General features: G+C 43.5%; 1 protein-coding gene across 6 annotated transcripts in view; it reads right to left on the bottom strand.

The window, feature by feature from the left end:
• Positions 1–16,531, bottom strand: part of LNX1 (ligand of numb-protein X 1) — a 147,096-nt gene that overhangs the window by 74,087 nt on the left and 56,478 nt on the right. For all 6 annotated transcript variants that reach the window (XM_072037620.1, XM_027457080.3, XM_072037619.1 and 3 more), the window contains one exon: positions 2,736–2,878. The gene's annotated coding sequence lies outside the window, so the exon portion shown is untranslated. The remainder of the gene's footprint in view (positions 1–2,735; positions 2,879–16,531) is intronic.

Genomic DNA, 16,531 nt, shown 5'->3' with positions numbered 1-16,531 from the left:
TTTATCTGCATTCTGAAAAGCCACTTTCTGAAAAGATGTATCCATCCAGGCAGAAAATAAGCTGCCATCCCTTAGTAAGAAATTGCTGGCACATGCAAAATACCGTTTTATTAAGACTGTTTTAAGAGGAATGTTGAAGGTATGTTAAAGTAAAACCCAAGGGCCAAAGAGAGTGCTGCCAGGGGCTGCTAGGCAGCTAGGAAGTTTCAGGGCATGTAGCTCATTGATTTCCCTGTCAAGGGCTAATTGATGTTTATTCAGAGGGACAGCGATAGCATGCAGTCAGAGGCAGTTGCACCTGACCGGAGCTGCCTACTAACTGTTCCCTGAACTTTACCAAAGGTGAAAGTTTCTGCTTCCATGTTCAGCTCCCTCGAGTCATATGATTCCTGTAATGACGTTTTTTAAAGAGTCGGCTTGAGCCTTTGGGGAAAGCCTGGGGAAAATCAGCTGCACCTTCGCACATCCCAGCTTCTAGCAGCAAAAATTTCAGTGGAAGAGGTGGACATGCATCTCAGACAAGTGCAGAGCCAGGCAGTCTTGCATGATACCAGCATCTGGCCATTTTAACCAGAGAGGGGGCTCCTTAAATCCCCCAAAAGCTTTGGCCACAAGAATCAGTCCATCAAAATCAGCTGCAGCCCTCAGCCTGCCCCTGCAGGCCAAGCTGAAGAGGCAGGAGCAACAGCTCCAGAAATACCTGGCAGCAGCCCTCCAGCAGCCAGCTCGGAGTAGACTCTTCACATCTGGAAAGCCTTCAGTAATTTACCTTCCTGCTGGAAATAATGTTGCCTGATTTCCTGGTTTGCAGCAAAATGAGGCTAATCTGTCATCTCATCCTGTGCGCAAGATTTATTTGCATTTTGCTAAAGAAAAGTTTTGCTGGGGGAAGGTGCCAGCCCCTTCAAAGCTCTTCCAGAAGACAATTCAGTTCTGATAGACAATCACAACCCAGAGCCAGGGACATTCCTCTTTCCAAGTCTGTGCTACAATGAAGGCCTGATGCAGCTAACGCTCAAACACATGGGCTTGGAACATCCTTCCAGAAAACAACTCGTGAGAGGTGGGGAGGACATTTGTACAGGACCACAGACAAATAAAAGACATTAGCAGCAGGAGGAAGACTATTTTCAGGTGGCAAGAAAGAGATAATAAAGAGACAAGTTTCTCCAGATTGATTCAATTTATATTTTTGGAAAATATACATGGCCTCTGAGGTTTGGGGTGGAAGGGTATAAAATAGTAAATTAGGAACAGATTGCTTTCTTAAGAGGAGTTTTCAGTCTCAGGAAAGTGGATTGGTGGAGTACTGAGGATACCACTTCTTGCAAGGCAACAGTTTTTCCAGATGTCTGATGGTGAATCTGTGTCAGTTTAAAAAAAAAAAAGAAAAAAAGAAAAAAGAAAAGCCCTTTGTTTTTCTAACAACAGAAGGTAGTAGGCAGTGCTGCTTTGATAAAGTGGTAGAGCTGCCTTGATGTGTTCTGCTTGAACTTGAATGAGCAAACAAAAAGCCCTTGGAGGGTGGGATGAACAGGGATTTTTTGCTCTGCTCTATTTCTATAGGAGACAGGGGGAAAACAGCTGCATCATGTGGTTCCCAGTACAGTCACCCAGTATTTCTGCCTTTTCTGCGGGTGGAGAAACACTTTCCTAGTGTTGGGCATTTGGGGAAAGCATGAATTACCAGTCTATTTTGCCTGTCATAACAGCATCATAAAGTCTAACTTTCGTGATATTTCATTTTCCTTAGTAAACATCAAAGCACCCAAGAGCTTGATGTAGGCAGCCAATCCCTATTCATTAAAAACACCCCAAAATGTGCTTAGCTCTAAACATTAGAATGAGTCCTACTAATCTATGCACTCAGACTAGTCTACCAATTACTTCAAGTATATTCTTCAGGGTGTGAGGATGTCCATGTATCCTCATGGCAGCCCTGGACTCTCTGTTGGCACGTCTGTACATTTATCATGTCTTCCTTCATAGAAATGATCAGGTTCATCCATAGAAATGAAACTTGTCAGAAATTATGTATATTCATACATACATGTATACACAGTTTTCCAACCATTGCATATATCAGTACTGAATTACAAGACAACTTGAGCTAAGAAGTGATTATAAGTTTAGATAAGTGGAGGAGAACTTGAGCTAAAGATACTAAGCTAAATTTAGCCTTGGTTTACCTCCCATGGCTCCAACTAGACTTCTTGGTGTTTAACCTGAGGGAGAAATGGTTTTTCAGAGGCTGAATAAAACACTGGGGTAAAACTTCTGCAATGCAAAGAGCACCTCTCCATGGGTAATCATTTAGATTTTGACACACTTTACTGAAGACACAGCTTCTTAGCAAAAGGAAGACAGAAAACCAAACATATCTAGCTAAAAAAGAGGCAATAAATGAAGCATGGCCATCTTGTATACTGGTGCACCAGTAAGCAGCATCCTAACGCCAGCTACCAAGAAATGCAGCAACCTACAGGCAAGTTAATTTCATCCCTGCATTACATTATGGGGGCAGTGAATCACTGATGGCAGAGGCAATAAAACGTGTCTCTGCCTTGCTGCGTGGCACTTCCCAGTATGCAGGCAGAGAGGCAGACCCACAGCCCACTCCCCAAAGTGTGCTGCTTGGTTTGCATGAGTATCCCCTTGCACATTTGCTCCCTTGGAGCTACGGATAGGCTGAAAATGAGAACAGCACAGAAAGCAATGCAAGTCTTTGAACTCACGGGTCTGGCTGGGCTGCTGGCAGAGTCCCGCTGGTGCTGGGTCACCGCGATGTGGCAGGGATGGCAGGGCAGCGGTGCCGCATCCTGCTCAGCCTGCTCCCTGCAGGAGGAGATCAGTGGCCGGCCGTGTCTCACAGGGAAGCCTGTGGCATCACAGGAGGCAAAAAGAAAAGCTGAATTGCATAAACCTGAGCAATTCAAGGTTTAGCGAACCACACCCTCCCAATTATTTCTCCTGGAGGCAAGATAAGCATGTGCAGGCTGCTCAGACAACAATGTAATTTGAAGCTTTTGCTTTTCTTTCCGGCATATACCAAAGTCCATTTTCAGTTTGGCTTTGCCTCATGTTTCTTTTCTTCTTTTCAGCCATACAATCAATTTGGTTCACATTTAATAGAGCCCAGTGATATGTCTTAAAAGTTGCTTCAAGACAAAAGATTCATTTTGGCTTTTCCCTTGGAGCAGGAAGCTCTAACCCAGAGCCCACCCTCACGCTTTGCAAGCTGGATCTTCACCTTGCTCCTGCACACCTGGAGTCAGTGGTGAAGCAGTGAACCATGTGATAGCAGTTTGTAAACTAGGGTTCAGCTGCTGGAAATACAAGGTCTGCTAAGTTTCTGGACATTGGGGGAAAAAAAAGACTACTTTAAACACTCAGTGATTTTCAAGGGAAAAACTACCCAAGGAAGGGATAAGATGTTGTACAGATACCTGGTAATGAGCAGCTGAGTATGAACGTTAATTATGATGGTAGTGGGATCAAAAATGCTCTTTTGTTCATTAAATATTTCCAGTGGATGAAAAGAAGCCCTGATCTCCCAGCTACATGAATCACTGATAAATGCAATGACTTCAGCTGTCATAAGCATTTTCCTCTAAGAAAGGAATTGTTACTCAGGAAGCAAGGCAGCTTTGGAGATGGACTTGAAGGAGGCAACCACAGTGCATGCTGAAAAGACAAAAGGAAATCCCTAGCCTCCTGTATAAACATCTATGGCTACTGGGTCTTGGCCTCCAATTCATTCTATGCAAGTTTGTTTCCCTTCAAACATTGTAAAAGCATGCTTGCTACTTGTGATTATAAAATCCCTTGTTAAATATTTATTTTAAGAAATCATCAAGGGAACTGTCAAGTCCTACCAGTGAGCATGACAGTCATGCTCTTAGCCTGATGGATGCTTGCTTGCAGCTGCATTTGCCTTTCCTGCTCAGCACAGCACCTCTGCATGAGGCTGCTTGAGGAGATATGAGATGGGTCTCTGCAGAGCCAGCCCAGTGGTGCTCAGTCCAGGTTTGGGCAGCAGCACCAAGCTGGAGCTGGGGCACTGTGTAGAAGTGCTGCTGCTTCTGCCCTGCAATGAGTACAACTCGAAGTAACACAGCCTGCACGGGGCCCAGGGACAGAAGTCACAAGGCCAGGTACCCAAGCCCCACACCTCAGCCATCTGCAAGATTGAACTATGCCCATGCAACGTACTGTTAAAAAATATCCTGAAGCTACAGAAGCTTAGACATTAGCAAATCCATCCCCACAGAGCAAGACATGTGTTTAAATCCTCCTTCATGTGGGAGGTCTCTTCTAGGCTGATCGCCTTGATCAGAAGGCCCAGCGCCCCGCTGTCACAGGTTGACCACATCAGACACTCTCAGTTTCAGACTTCATTTCCATTTTAGAAACCAGCCAAATTTTCGCCCCCTCCCACTGCTGCGAGGCTTTGCTAAGTTTCCAGACCAAGGGCCAGTTCAAACTCATTTGTTCTCATGCCAGCGTTGTTGGATTGCTTAAATGGTCTTTCCCATCCCTCAACATGCTCTCCTATTTTCCTTCCCATACTCTCTAAGCTTCTGTTTTAAAGAAAGGTTCTCCCCAGCTTCCCCAAACAGCCCTTTTGGGCACCCATTCCTCTCCAAAGTCATTCCTCTAGAAGATGGCATTAATGTTTCCTTTCACATACCAGGGAAGTTGTTTTCCCAGAAGGTGATGTATGTGTTGGCTCTGAACCAAAGCACTAGTGAGCTGCACCTTTGGATTTAAGGTCCTCTGCTGAATATGTCTTTCAACCTCTGGGGAGGATCTCCTCTCAGCTACAGGTGTTTTACTACATAATGTAGTGTTTCTCTCCTTTCCTGTAGCTGGCTAAATGCTCTGTTACGGCTTCTTCATCAACAATATAAAAAATAGGGAGTATTTCCTAAAGTGATTCATTCCTTTGCATCAAAATAACAGCAGTGTCTCACAGATCTCGCCAGCTTTGTAAAGTTCTAGTTCCCTGGTACGGCTTCGCACACTGCAGATGAAAAAGAGGCAAACATTTTGCTTTGTGGGATTTTAAAACAAATCTGAGCAGCTTGTCTTAACCCATGCAAAAACAGGAGTAGGCACAGGCCTTTCCAGTTGCAGATATTCCGTACTTCACTGCTGCTGAGATTATTTCCAGGAGAACAACATGCCATAAACTCTATTGTATTAGGCTTACTCATTTATTTACTTCAGCTGAGTGATTTCAGTGTACACTGCAGTACGTGTTGTGCAAGCGTGCATTGGAAAATTGTCATAATCAAATGTTAGATGATAATATTGTAATGGATACCTTCTGTGTCAGGCTCTGAAAAGACCCCCTGTTTCCTTCACACGTGCTGCCTTCCACGGACACCAATTTCTGAAGCCCCATGATGTTGGAGCAGATGGCAGATGCTGCTGACCCCTCTTCCAGCCCCTGCTCTGAGCCAGCCAGTGGATAGCTTGCAAACAGGAGACACAAGGCCAGTCTCCAGTGTGCCTTACATCCCTGATCCTACAGATCTGGCACAAAGCTGAGCTGTGACTGAGTTTTTTTAAGTGCACAAGGAATCCCCAGTGCCATTGAGCATCTCTGTGGTGTCCCAACAATGGCAAAACATGACCTCCATGGATGGATGGTGGCATGGAGACGAGGAGGATGTCATGCGACAGGGCATCAGGAGTTTGGGGGGGGTAGGGACAGACTAGTCAAGAGGAAATGGGGTCCCTTGGGCTGAAGCTGGCCTCCCTACAGTACGTGATGGCAGGTCACATCCACGTCTGGCATGGGCACATATAGTGGCATCTGATCCAGTCAGCTCACATGGGATTGCACCAGATCTATGCCTTGGTGTGTGGAGGCATTCCAGAGGATAGGAACCAACCACAGGGGCAAAACATCAGGTTTAGAAATGACTCCAGAATGAAGGCCAGTGTTTCCATGTCCAGGCCTGTCCTCATTTCCTCTTTGTGGAAAGTCAGCATTGTGAATTGGATCACAAAACATGAAGGGAAGGATTGCCAAGTGCTTGTACTATGGACTCTCTTGGGATTACTGAGTGCCATTGACGGTCTGCTTGGAAATGAGACTATGGACTCTGCGGTCATTAATCACTGATGTTAAGCTAGCAGTCCTCTACAGTGTGACAGTTTAAATTGGATGTTGACTTCCAAAGTTGACCTATGTGGTGCAAATCACAGATGGCAAGGATCTTACACAATTGTATGTTACTCTGGGAAGTCATGGATCACTTGTCATAGAAATACACTGCCTCTTCTGTAACCTGCACCTTTAGATTTTCAAGAAGTCTCCTGGGAAGGAGAACATTAACATAAGGAAGTAATTGGACCCATAGGATTAAAGTTATCTTTTGTCCTCAATTAGTGAACCAGTAATAGCATCAGACTTAGAACTACTGTTCTGAAATGAACAGCTCTCCTAGGCTGAGAGAGCACAGAACTGAGCATGGCACAACTGGACAAAGCCCAGCCATACCTACAGTTAAAATAATCCCGTCAAAGAGCTCACATAGCATCCATCAGCATGGGCCATGATTGCGAAAGCCTGCAGACCCAGCTGTGTGATCTCAAGTGAAGCCCCCGGTCCTTCCACCTCCTTCAAAAAATCTGTGAAAACACGAGCTGTACATACATAAGCAACACAAATGTTCAAGTGGCAAAATCACTCTGGCTGCTGTGAGGGGATACTATTACAGATAGCCAGGCTCTGTATGTTCTCCCCTGGGAGAAATTGTTGAAGTTAAAAGATTAATCTGGTCTCTCAGCACATTCATTAGTTAAATTGCAAAGCAAGCTCATTGCATAACCAATCCCAGGACAATTACATTTATCTTGTCAAAGTTCACAGCACGGGTGGACTGCTGACCCAGGTAGTGTGAATGCCTTCTGTGAGATGGAAGCACTCTGATGCATTAGAAGCATCAGCCCCCAGTTTTCAGATTACCCGTGCTTTTTTTCAGAAGAACATACTTGCCTAGAGTACCTTCTGGAGGTTTCTCCACCTCCAGACATGGAGGGAGGGACAGAGGGAAGCGACAGGTTCACTTTCTATATTGGGGGCAAACTGAGGCACAGAAGTGACTTGCTCACATGGAATTAGGAACGAAGTCTCTGGCACAAAATTGCATCTCATCTGTTCTCCCATACTTTGTTACAGACAATAAAAGGAATCATTTAAGATAAAGCATCTGTACTAAAAGCCCACGTTTGGGTATGTAGTATGCACAGTCCATCCTTGCATTGACTCTCACAGACAAGTTTATATTGTAGGAGCTGTTCCTAGAGTTTGAGTAGGACAGAGAAGGAGGTTATCTTGCCCACCTTCTTACATGTCACAGACTGCCTGTCCCCTGCTCTGCACCATGTATGGACCCCACTGCCCCGAGTTTAGCCCCATCCAGAGTTTCTAGAAGAGTGTGCCATCCTGGTTTGAAGACCTAAAAATGGGGAGACTGCTAATATCTTTGGTAGTTTGTTCTGAGAATCAATCCTTTGTGCTTGTAAAACCACACGGATAATTTATTGCTAATTTGATGACACAGCTTCAGGTTGTCATCTTCAATCACAGGCCAATCACACGTCAACCACACATCAATCACACTTCCTAGCTGTCTGAAAGGTCTCTTCCCACCCAGTGTCTGCATCTGGTACCAGTACATGCATTATACTTGCTCTAATGTCCCCATATATTTTTGCTTTTGATACACCAGTTCTCAGCTGCTTGACATAAGCTTATGCAAGGATGCCAAGTGGTTCATTTTGGAGCAAAATATTGAGATGTCAAACTGAACACCTTTCAAGATCAATTGTGCTTATACAGTTACTTTACTAACAAAACAGGTAACTTTACATTAAAAAAAATATATAAAAAAGCAAGCCAAGTTTACCTGAAAAGACCTGTATCCAATAAAAACATAATTGGCTGCCACTAATAATATTACTGTTCTTTATTACTTAAATTCCCATATCAGCTTGTCTATTACTTTCCTGGAAGTGAAGCTAGGCTAACCGCCCTGCTGTTATCAGAATTATCCTGTTTATTCCATGAGAACATCAGCAAAACATGAGCATGTTTTCAGTTTTAGCAGATTTCTCAAACACCCCCAAATTTATTAAAAATTGACGTCGGTGGGTCAGAGAATTCCTCAGGCAAATTTTGTATTTTCCTTTTCCTTTTTAATCTTTTTATTAATATTATTTTTATTTTTGGCTGCATATCTGCAGGTTATACAAGGTCTGCTGGTTCAAAGCTGTTATCCCAAAGTAGATTTATCTGACATTCTCTTAATTGGTGATGGGCTGGAAAATAATTAATCATCCTCACATGATACATATACATCATCTTGTTTCTTTCCAAACATAAACCAGAGATCTGTAATGAACTTTCAGCCACCCAAACATTTCTTAAGAACGGTTCTAACACCTTCAACCCTTGCTGGGCCTACATCACTGCTACGTTTTTTGTTTTTTGTATTTTTTTTTTTTTTCCGTATGTAACATTACTCTTTCAGAATAGCTTTTACTTGCCAAGAATAGATCTTCTTCTAGTCTTTGCTAGTAACTTTCATACCTAATAACACACAAATATCAACTGATATCTATCTTCCCTTTTCTAGCTCTTTTTCCAATATATAGCCACACACTTTATTTAAGTACTGTATGTATTCATATCCATATATACATCTATAGATGTGTACAGATACATACACATCCACATGTACAAATATGCATAAACGAACATTTACCTATTTAAACACATGTGTACACATGTAAACACATTTCTACCTTATCTTCTTTTGCCACATAGGTTCTCTTAACAACATCTATCATCAGCCTGTCCAAAAGTTGAATTCTTCCATGCCAGGTTTGATATCATTTTTTTTTTTTATAGAAAAGTCGTCTGGTATTTAATGCTGTTCTAGTGATATTGTACAGACAGACAAATGAAATCTTCATCAAATCTCCAAAATAAAGTTCCCCATAATTGCACAGTTTTCTTTCTTACAAGTGGTAGTAGCTAATCCTGTCTTCAGGTTCAATTCAGTGACTTATAATATCACAGCTTCCCACCCTGACTTGCTCCTGGGCTGTGATAATCAGCATATTGCACTGTATTTTTAAGATCCTGCACTTCCTGATTCTAAGCCTGGCAGATATAAGCCACTGGGTCATACAAAAAGCCATTCATTTCACACTGTTTCTTTTATCTCCCTTAGCCTTCTTAAACAGCTTATTCAATATTCTCACATTCTGGCCCCTCTGGTTCTGAAACCTGATGAGACAATTATGTTGAATTTATCTTGATTATTGAGAAATTCCAGTTCCTCTTACTTATTACCCAGACTCTCAGCTTCAGCATATAAGCAATTCCAAATGCATTTCTCTTTGGATCCTTTACCACACTGATTTAATTTGTTCCTGACATAGTGAATTCAAACCACATTTACTTTCTTAGCCCCCTTCTGCGTGTTGTTACTTTAAATACAGCTGTGGCAGTTCCTAGTAGTCAAGATTTTTGTCTTCTGCCACACCTATTCAATCTCTCCCTCATTTAGTACTGAACAAGTTACAAGCCAGCGCACGTTTTTGCTCCATGGCAAGTAGTCGGTCCAAAACCAACAGAGATATTTTGTGTTGACCCGTGGGATGCTGACACAGGCTGGGACACTTTATCTGCACTGCTATTTAAATAATGGCATTCAGCATCCTTCTCTCTGTGTTGGGTAGTTCTGTTTTTGCAGGTGGCTTTGCAACATAATTCAGCAAATGCAATTTTAAATTCCCGGGCAAGGACTCCACTTACGGCACGCAGGCACGAATTATCAAGGAGTTGTGGTCTACAGACTCGTGCAATACCTTGCAGTCACAGGACTCAGCTCTGGCCTTTACCAGCGATGGAAACTCTCTGAAGAGACACAGATGTGTTTAGCGCAGGGGGAAGAAATGCATTAACATCTGTGCACGGCTGACAGCTGCTTTTCTCACACAGCACAGACGATGAAGTTCTGCAGAGTGTTTCTGGGAGCAAACGGGGCTGCATGAGTGCCCATGGCCATCTCAGCTGTGCCTGGTCACCACACTGCTCCCTGCCTTTTTGTAAGGGAACGGGGGAAAAAACCCTTTGGGGAAGCAGGTTTCCCTCAGCCCACACTGACTTCTCTGAACACTGGATTGTAACTAAAGTGTTTAAAACCTCTGCAATTTAGCTAAATGAAAACGGGGCCCTTTTTCCACGCTTACTTTCCATGTACACCATAGCAACTTTAAAATACATCAATTTGAGTCAGGATGTAATGAACCCTCTGATCTTAGAAAGGTAAGGGATCTTCTCCCTTTGTGGAAAAGTTGTCTCTTTTATTAGACTAATTGCCTTAACTCTAAAAATAATGGGCTTTCAGCCACACAAGCATTCCTTTGGTCATACTGACCATAAGTTCCAGTATACCCACACAAAACCAACAACAAAAGACATCAGCTGGGGGAGCAGAGCAGGCAGGAAGGGGTCACTGTGAAGAAGGTGAGATGTTTTCAATGCACCAGTTGTTGAGCAGCCCAGCCCCTTCTGTCTGAACATGCTATTGCTTGGAGGGCTGATGACCCAGCAAGCTTAGCAAAGGCTAGCACACATCTTGCAAATAACCTTTGTTTTACTGAATGAATGAACCAATCTCAGCATAATTCTATTTCCATGCAAATTGCTTAAATTGGTAATTCATTTATCCACAGGAGAGTGCAATGTGCAAAGTATAGGTTGGATCAGAAGCAGAAGTTGTAAGGAGACACAGAAATATTTACATGTGGACAGATGGAGTGTATGATGTGTTACACATACATGCAGAGAGCTTCCTTAGCAATGCCCATGGCAAACTGGGAGATGGTGATAAGGGAAGAGATATAGCTCAGAGATGTAATCCAAAGGTAAAATGAAAAAGTGCTGCTTTACCCTAAAGTGATCTATTTGCAAACCGAAAAGTTTATACGCTGAGGATGGAAGAGGAGCTGGTTTGCTGACCTCCCCCCCACAGCACAAGCCCTAGCCGTTCATGGACTTCTGCCCTCACTCTGCAGCACAGAAAGCATATTTTAAGTTTCCAGCAGCTCTTGTAACTGTGTGTCTGTCAGCCTCCCAGAACCCACAATGACTTCTGAATTCAGGGGATGATTTCAACCACTTCTGACAGATGAGAAGGGCTTTCAACAGCATTTAAACAAGTTTGGTGAAAGCAGGCGAGCAGGTGGAGATGAAAGATGGATAGCATTTTCACTGGGAGAGAACTCTTACGCAGGATGTTACTAAAATGCTGAGTCCCCATTCCAGACATAGAAAAGAAGTTGTATGTCCGAACAGCAAGGAAATCTTCCTTTGGAGATCACGGCACTCTTGAATCTACAGCAAAACAGGATTCTTTAGCTTTGGTGCTCATGGATCAGTTTGTTTAAATATATGTTTTCCACACTGAAGAACTCAGATCTTACATGTTTTCAAAAGCCATAATAAATGGATATATAAATGTATAGTATATAATATTTATAATGAGTATGCACGTATAAAATTCAACAAAAAGCTGAATGGAATTTGATCAGTTTCTAATGGAAAGATTTATTATTACAATATTTTATTTTTTTTTTTTCAGTCCACAATGTGAATGGTTAAGTATCATTTAAAATAAGAACTTTAGAAAACATTTATTTTTCAAGCATTGTACCATTAAATGCCTTAGAAGTGGCAAATCCATCAAAAATGTTCAAAAGAATTTACAAACGTGCATTTAGCTGACTTACAGACCTTGTATGATGGGTTCAATGTCACAGTGCACTTCCCCTTTCTGTGTATCACAGCCTGCAGTAAAGACACAGAAAGCTCTTCAGCAAACTGCAGATCAGACTTATCTGACACTGCAAAACCTTAACCTTAGCTTTCAGTGCCCGGTAATGTCTTTGGCAAATATTACGTGTGCTTTTTCCAGCATAGTTATACCTGGAGAATCTGTATTGAATATCTTTAACTGCCAAAATGGTAAAAAAAAAAAAAAGAGTCCGATCCAGGACTACAATGCAGAAGCTTGTTTTGAAAGCACTTCTACTAACACTTAGCTACTTGAATCTCGGCTGATAACACTGACATAATAACATTTTCCTGTTGTAGTTTCAAGCCTCTACAGACCACATACATACAGACCAAAACATTCCAGATGTGGGCTACTGAAGGCACCAAACTGTTTTTTTACGACACGACTGCAGGAGTTGGACCCAAATCTCTAGGGTTAAGCGTGGGTATACTGGTGCTTAATGTCACCAACCTTCCCTCTTGCTGCTTTGCCAGGTGCTAGGAGCTTATGCTTTAGGAGATACTTTGCAAAATGTATATGAATGGGGTTGCTATTATCCTTCAAAGGCTTCAAGCTGAAGCAGTTGTTCAGAGCATCGCTGACACGTATCCCTGCTGCCGACAGAACAAGTCTATATTCATGCCTGGCAGACAAAATCGCCATTCGTGCTGAGATTTGTACCATCTTCACAAAGTTCCTTGGGAGATCTGTCAGCTTTGTGCGGGGGGAAACGGGTCAGAAAATACTGACGATTTTCAAAATGCTTGCCTTGAATTTCAATGTCTCCTCCTTGTCCTGGCTAACAGTGCACTACTGTTGGGACACACTGAGTCCCTCACACCACGCGTGAAGTGCATCGACTGGCTGAGTGTGTGGGGACTGCAAACTCCCCTGCATGCCCCTCCCTTCCCAAAACACCAGCAATGGGCCATTATCTTTGATTTTGACATCTGAAGAGAGAATGCAAATGCCAGGAAGGAAGTTTTTAGAATCTGTAAAAAAATACTCTATAAAAGACCTTCCAGAGGGAATATTACAACAGGATACAGTAAAGAAAAACAGGAGAAGAATTTGAGGGGGAGAAGCTCACACTATAAATGAAAAATACTTCTGAGAATAAACAAAAACATAAGCACATCCAAGCTTACTCCTGCTTAACAGAAAATATGTCATTAGTAACTTTTCTGCTTAAAATAAGCTATACACATTAGTGGAATACTCAAGCATTTCTAATTTATACCTTCCAGACTGTGCACCGTAGTGCGAGGGACATGAAAGTACGCTTTGAATAGATGTTTGGGCCGCCCCCGCTAGACCACCAAGGCAGAAGGTGAAATGCAGAGGTTACAAGCTGAGTACGAGGACTCCAGTTCTTTGAAAAATTTCCTTTATACCACTAGGGTATCTCCTCAAGAATCAGGAAAAAATCATCTCTGAAGTCACTGAACTGAAGATTAGGAGATCCAAGTCTTTCTGAGCATCTTGGTAACAGCCAGTCTCTATAAAATTGTCATGACTTATTAAATCTTGACTGGCTTACGGCTATCTATATTGTAAACTATAACAACATACACCATAAAAACAAACACTGTCCTAATTCCAGCCTCCTCCTCCCCCCAGGTTTCTTTTGTCAACCACTGTCAGGGCTCACTGTGCTGTGCAAGCTATGCAGCCGGTCTGCACATCCAAGAATCTGCAAGCTAAGCATCAGAAGGAGATCCTCTCTGCACAAGAAAATGCACAACAACTCAAAATGATGGGTTTGCCCCCATCTTTATGAAAGTCGTCCCAGAGAGGGTGACTCTTTGTGAAGATAGCGGACAGTGATTTGTTAAAACAGTCTAAAAAGCTCGGAACACTTATGGAGCACAGATAATGGCTTCAAACAAACCTCTGAACAGCTGAGAAATTATCCTAGGGAAGAATGGGACAGAGCACAACAAAGCAGCAAAACTGACTTGGATTCTGTTTTTTCCTCAATTACCAAGGCATCAGGTTTTTGTCAGAATGCTTCCCAGACTCAAGGGCTGTATCACAGACTTGGAGCAGGCATTTGCTGGTCTGCATGAAGAAGTGCAGACTCCTTACAAAATAAAATTCACTATTTTAATCTGAAATTGCAGTGAAAGATCATAGAGGAGTAAGTTAAATGGAAAGTATTAAGCTTATGCTTGAAAGGATGATGCAGTCTGAGAGGAGAAATGCACAGCATTTTTTGCTGTCATTTTCATAGGCTGGGTGCAAACTCACTGGCCTGCATCTACAGAAGCTACCTTGGAAAGAAGAAGTGTTTGTGCCAGGGGAGGTGGTGTAGGGAAGAACAGCCCTTTTAAAGGAAATTTGTCAGCCTGTCTACTTCTAATTAAGAGACTGGATGATAATCAGCATCATAAGTTTAAATACACCTTCTCTCTAATTAATAATTTATCCTTCACCTGATTTCCTGGGGACACAAAGTCGAGGTGATCACACCTTTCTCTGTCGGTGCCTGCCTCTCTGCACCCTACTGCATCTTCAGAGGTCTGTGGCTTTTTCCAGTGCCCTACCTTCGACAAAGGATAACAGTTTCAAAGATATTATGTTCCCATCAGAATAAAGAAAAGAGACCCCATTAAGTGCTCACATGGAGAGGGAGGTTGAGGCATAAATACGTCCCTTATTAGATAGCAGAGAATCAACAAAGGGCTTGAAATACTTGAACGCCTCATGGGAAACACTTCCATTGAACTCACGCCTTTCTAAACACCAGGAAATCCAGCTACCAGACACAAATCTAAGAAACCAGGCTTCCCTGGCTCTGCTGCTCAGCCAGCAGCTTCGTTTAAGCAAGCAAACCGATTGCTCCAGTTGCAAAATGCCCGTGTTTCGTTGAATGGGGAGCAGGGCAAACAGGCTCTTGGTGAGTAACCTAGGCATGAAAAACCTTCAGTAAGCAGTTTCCAATTAGCAGCCCTCACCAAAATAAAGCTTACCCTCTTCCCCCCCTTCAGGGCAGGGTATTTGGGAACCCATGGGAAGGGGCACGTAGTGGCCAGGGATGCATGGGGCTGGGGCTGCAGCGTGGGGAGGGCTCCCTTGCTCCAGGGGAAGCACAGTCGTGAACCCAAGAACAACAAGTCAGTATTACACTTAATCCGCTGCCATCTGGCTTCATTTTGACAATCCACAAAATCAGACACAACATTCTTCCCCCAAATCCCTGAAAAACAACACAGAAACAGTGTCAAACCGAGTGTCCCCTCCCCTTCCTTCCCCGGCCCCTCCAGTGCCATTTCTGCAGGAGTGTCCTGCCTCCAGATGTTCCTGCTGTGGCAGAGCAGCGCCTTTCATCATGTTTATGAGGGAAAGGAGCAGGAAGGGGAAGGAGAGACAGTGAGTAGGAGAGGCTGCAAGTAGCAGCTGCCATCCACGTTTTGTGAGCTGCCTCCAAGAGGCCATCGGTGCTGCCTGATTGCTCCCTTCTCTGTGAATTGAAGGGAGAAACAGGACCATCTACCTATTCATCCTCCCCTGCAGAAACCAAATATCCATCCCTGAGGGGACAAAGGGAGCCACAGCCTTTAAACTAGCTGGGGACACCGTCCTGCTGCAAATCAGCTAGGCAAATCCCCTTATTCCAGGTTCACAGCAGCGTGCTGCAGGAAGCCTTGGTCTGCGACATCTGCATTGTTACTGAGGCTTTAAAATAGTCCAAGTGAGCTCAAATGTCCTCTCACAGACGATGACTCAGTAACTACTGAACAGAGCCATTTCTGTCCACAACAAAAGGCAGAAAGGCAACCAAAAATGCTGAAATAAAACCCAATTCAAGCTGAGTTGTGTTCCTGTTAAAAAAATATTGATTATCTACCAAAAAAAAAAAAAAAAAAAAGAAAACAAAAATTGCCAGAGACTGGATCACATTTTCACCATAGCCTCCCAGCTTAGGGGAGCAACTCAGCCGCCAGGCTTCCCATGGCCTTTCAGACACTGGAGTGCTCAAGACGCCTGGCCTGCATTGCAACACAGACCTCCTGTAGCTCCTACGTGGCTTCTGCCAGCTCTGTACAGATGTCTCAGATATTCTGGGACATCTCAGCTAGAGGCCGTGGTCTCTGTTCCATCACCCTCATGCAGTTCGTGACCACGCGTCTCCTTGTACTCCTTATGTGCTGCCTACAATGGGAGCGAGCTCTCCTAGTTCTGCACGTGGATGCCTTCCTGGCTGCAAAAACAAGTGCTCTAATAACCAAAACACTCACATTCATGAACAATGCTTTGTTCTGGTTCCATAATGAAACGATAGCATGGAAAGCAAGACAGGTGCCGTTCGCACGCCTGCCTTAGGGCTGAGTGCCACAGGGATGTCCTCAGGCTTGGTGTGTGGTGTGCTTGAGCATGGCTGTGCATCCTGTCCTCTGGAAGGCTCCTTACTGACAGCAGTATGATTGCTAACCAGGCACATCTCCATGGAGTCCTGCATGCACACATGCATTAATCAGGTGTCTTTCTTCCTGTTCAGGGTTATGCCAGGGAATAACCTTGCCTGGCCTTTGCACATGGACTAGAAGAGTTGAGGGAGATGAAAAGAGTAAATTCCCTGTGGTACCGCAGTGCCACCTGCAATGTACATGTACCTTCATAAAAATTTCTTCTATTGAAACTCCCAAAGGTTTCCAATTGTAGCC

This window comes from Anas platyrhynchos, chromosome 4 (genome assembly GCF_047663525.1).
Source record: "Anas platyrhynchos isolate ZD024472 breed Pekin duck chromosome 4, IASCAAS_PekinDuck_T2T, whole genome shotgun sequence".
Classification (NCBI taxonomy): domain Eukaryota; kingdom Metazoa; phylum Chordata; class Aves; order Anseriformes; family Anatidae; genus Anas; species Anas platyrhynchos.
The sequence above is the reverse complement of the archived record's forward strand: the minus strand, read 5'-3'. Positions and strand labels throughout refer to the sequence as shown.